General features: G+C 39.9%; 1 protein-coding gene across 1 annotated transcript in view; it reads right to left on the bottom strand.

Annotated features, from left to right (window-relative positions):
* LOC107561749 (gamma-sarcoglycan-like) overlaps positions 1–3,624 on the bottom strand; it is a 13,156-nt gene extending 9,532 nt beyond the window's left edge. The window contains exon 1 of the mRNA XM_016246222.1: positions 3,498–3,624. The gene's annotated coding sequence lies outside the window, so the exon portion shown is untranslated. The remainder of the gene's footprint in view (positions 1–3,497) is intronic.
* Between the last annotated feature and the right edge of the window lie 862 nt (positions 3,625–4,486).

Raw genomic sequence — 4,486 nt, 5'->3', positions numbered from 1 at the left:
CACACACACACACACACACAGAGAAGAAATATGTTCAAGTAATAGTGTGTATGAATTGGATTTCAAATGTATTTCTCAGAATATCTGGATAACAAAATGAGCATCCACAAACTAAAAACTACAAATCTTTATGAACAACAAATATTATATAAAAAACTGGTATGTACATACCTATCAAATGATTAGTACCATGAAGCAGATAAAACAGTGAAAAATTAGGCTAGTGTGATACAGATATAATGGAAACCCTATAAAAATACCACTTGCAGACATTAATACAATAAATAAAATACATAAATAATCTTGCAACATGCACTGTGTTAGACTTGTCACAACACATATATTGTTGCTCTTTCGTTGATTTGATTGCTTCTATTGTCCTCATTAGTAAGTCGATTTGGATAAAAGCGTCTGCTAAATGACTAAATGTAAATGTAAATGGTAGTATGCAGAATTCTTATTCTAAATTACCCAAAACACCCTTGCAACCACATACATTACCATTCAAATGTTTATGGTTGTTAAAATAAAAAAAATAAGGTGTAATTTATTCCTGTGATGCCAAAGCTGAATTTTCAGCATCATTACTCCAGTCTTCAGTGTCACATGATCCTTCAGAAATCATTCTAATATGCTGATCTGCTGCTCAAAATAAATAAATAAAATAAAAACCCTTTTATTTTATCATCAACGTTAAAAACAGTTGTGCAGCTTAACATGCTTATTGATTTTTCAGGATTCTTTGATGAACAGAAAGTTCAAACAAACAGCATTTATTTGAAATAGAAATCCTCTGTAACATTATAAATGTTCTTTACTGTCACTTTTGATTAGTTTAATGCATCTTTGCTGAATAAAAGGAAAAATTCTTACTGAGCCCAATCTATTCAACAGCAGAGAAGCAATGCGCTTAAAGGGCTCACATACAGAGTGTTACAAGCTGTTCGTGCATAGATAAGATCCCTAAAGTTGCAAAGACTAAAGTCTCAAACCCAAAGAGATATTCTTTATAAAAGTTAAGACTGGTCTACACCCTCCTAAAATGCCTCTTTAAACACGCCCCCACATCTACGTAACTGTGTGGGAAGATTTGCATAACACTGCCCAAATGTTCAAAGAAAGAAGGCGTAACTTTTATTCTCGCTGTAGTATTGTTGTTGCCGCCGCCGCCATGTCGTGGAGACGCTGTGTGTATCGTTGTGAAAGTGAAACTACTTTGATTGTCCTTCCAAAAGAGGACGATATCCAAGAGATGTAGGAAATGTTTCTGATCCAAGCTACCTGATGATGGCAGTAATGCACTGTTAAGTGCGGTTGCCAATAAAAGAAAAATGAAGAAAGAAAGAAGAGGACGATATCCGCTTCGTCATGCCTAAAGCCGATCTGTCCTGGTCACTGAGGAAATACATCAACTTCGCGCTGTGGATCGCCGGATTGGCTTTCACCGTGGACGAAGCGGAGTCCAGATAAAAGAAAAATGAAGAAAGAAAGAAGAGGACGATATCCGCTTCGTCATGCCTAAAGCCGATCTGTCCTGGTCACTGAGGAAATACATCAACTTGGGGTCAGCCTGGGGTCGTCACATATGGTTGCCGCAAGCCCGCCAGCCACTCCTTCATCGAATCCGCCGGCCGCTCACTCAAGCCCGCCGTGTGTGACGCTGTGTGTTTCGTTGTGAAAGAGAAACTACATTGTTTGGCCTTCCAAAAGAGGACACAACTAGAAATCAGTGGTTAAGTTGTATTTACAACACTGTTCCAGAACAGTTCAACCCAAATATTCAGATGTGTGCAGCACATTTTATGGAGGATTGTTTCCTGAACCTGCAGAGTAGCCTACAATGGGTCTGTGCACAAAGGCTGTTTCTATAAAGTGGGGCAGTTCCAACTTTGCAAGGACAGTCTGGCGCTTCTGACTCACAGCCTGTAGGTACGTATTTTTATATTTAAAGAATTTGCCACTGACGATTCAAACGCGAGTTTTGAGCAGTGTAGAGTTTCTCCGATCACAAATGCAGACATGTTTTTATGTTTACGCGGCACGATACGCAATGCGGAAAAAGACAGTATAAATCATTATAATCAGTAATTATGTCCCCACTGGATGCAACAAATGCCTCGTTTGTAATGGGTTTTATTGGTGTTGTCTCATCGCGCTGGGACACGGCATCACATAAACACATTACATTACACCAAATACACAACATAATATTCTTTTTAGCAACATCATATGACCCCTTTAAAAGCATTTAAAACATGTCCAACCATTTAACAACATACTGGTAACCAGTCTAACATTTTCTTGATAAAATGTAAAGCTCATTATATATTTGATGTTTTCTGTCAAAACTGTGATCTTTGAGATGTGTTTTTTGTCAAGACAGTGCTGTATGTAGCACAGCATTCACTTTGAATCAAGTACTGAGTGAACATGCCACAGTCAGATGAAGGAAAAACTGAAACACAGCCTTCATGTCTCCCCATGGCAACTCATCCAAACATTCCTTGGGTTTGGAGTTGCATGATCCAATTCCCATTCCTTCCTAATCCCTTTTAAAACATAATTACCAGCCAGTAATTAAACATTTATATGAAATCAATGGCTGCAGAAGATCATTAAAGTCGTACAAGAAAGTAAACATCTTGATTCCACACGTTGCTCACAGACAGCCTCTCTCTTTCTCTCTCGGTGTCCCTCAGGACTTTTTTCCATTAACCCACCCTACTGATGCTCTTTCACTGTTTCCAGCCTCATCTAAGCTGCCAAGAAAAGAAATTACAGCAAAACACTGTCTTTCCAAACCACTGGGGTTGACTTTGTTTTTAACAGAGATTCTGAGATCTTCGTGGTGCCAAAGCTGGACCTGATCACATATCAAGAGCACCAAGGAAGGCTGAGCTGGCGTGATATTGCTCTGTTTCTGTGGAGTTCTGCTGGAGGATAAACAGTTATGAGGTGGGAAAACCAGTTCTCTGAGGAGCCCAGATAAGAGCAAACATAACAAGCTGTATGAAGTTCTCCCCACTCCGTCTAATCTTGCCGTCTGTATAACTCCAGCGCGCCGTAATGCCTCGGCCCTCTAAAAATAGGTCTCAGGACCATGCTCTCATTTTAAAGAGGAAAAACAGCCAAAGCATTTGAAATTTCTTCATTTCAGTGGCTTATGTTAATATTTTGACAACATGAAAAAGGGATAAAAAAAATACAGTTCTGTGCAAAAGAAGGTGCACTGATTTCAGATATGTGGGCATTTTGATACTTTATTTGGATGATATTCATGAGTAAAGATGATAGAATTTACTAAACAACAATGAACATTGTTTTAAAAAGGTATACTGTGATTATAATCAGCTTTTCATTCATTTACATCTCCAGTTATTCTACATTTTCTGGTAATATGAACATTATTAGGCATGAGAAACAAGACTGATATTAAAAATCAAGTCAGAAATCAAACTTGACAAAAAGAATAAGAGTTAAACTTAAGTGTGACTTACCCTTGCTGTTTTAGTGTGATTTGACACACTCCTCTGCAGACTCAAATCTGCTTGTGTTACGCAGCAGTGCTCCGATCCGTCTGTCTGTCAAACCCACAACAGCTGCCTTCCATAAATCTGATTCTGGATCAGTCTCAGCACGGACCCCACCCCCCACCCCCCAAACTTCCTCTCAGGGTCTCACATATCCTTCAGAGGTCTCTACACCTCGTGTTACGCAAATGCAAGTCTTTAATGATCACTTAAGAGGTGATTCATTAGTGAGACCCGTAAACACCAGTAGTTAGTTGTGTTGTTTCTTAGGGTTTGGGGGAGGGAGGAGTAGAGCGAGTGGGAAGAAGGAAAAAATGACTGCCAAGAGAGAATTACAGAGCGTTTTTTGCACTTGTTTGACTTTTATGAATGTGAGTCACTTTCTAAGCACGAGCTCCGGATAGGAAGCTAAAGTTAGTGGCTTCGCTCACTGAGAATCTGCTTGTCTGTTGGACAGCAAGTCTTTCTCTATAAAGGCGGGTCACACTTCAACAGCTGCCTTCCATAAATCTGATTCTGGATCAGTCTCAGCACGGACTCCAGCCCCCACCCCCCAAACTTCCTCTCAGGGTCTCACATATCCTTCAGAGGTCTCTACACCTCGTGTTACGCAAATGCAAGTCTTTAATGATCACTTAAGAGGTGATTCATTAGTGAGACCCGTAAACACCAGTAGTTAGTTGTGTTGTTTCTTAGGGTTTGGGGGAGGGAGGAGTAGAGCGAGTGGGAAGAAGGAAAAAATGACTGCCAAGAGAGAATTACAGAGCGTTTTTTGCACTTGTTTGACTTTTATGAATGTGAGTCACTTTCTAAGCACGAGCTCCGGATAGGAAGCTAAAGTTAGTGGCTTCGCTCACTGAGAATCTGCTTGTCTGTTGGACAGCAAGTCTTTCTCTATAAAGGCGGGTCACACTAAAACAGGATGGAGTATTAATAGATGCATATCTGCCAGCAGC

Source organism: Sinocyclocheilus grahami, unplaced genomic scaffold (genome assembly GCF_001515645.1).
Source record: "Sinocyclocheilus grahami isolate Dianchi unplaced genomic scaffold, SAMN03320097.WGS_v1.1 scaffold790.1, whole genome shotgun sequence".
Taxonomy (NCBI): domain Eukaryota; kingdom Metazoa; phylum Chordata; class Actinopteri; order Cypriniformes; family Cyprinidae; genus Sinocyclocheilus; species Sinocyclocheilus grahami.
This window is presented reverse-complemented; position numbering and strand designations above follow the sequence as displayed.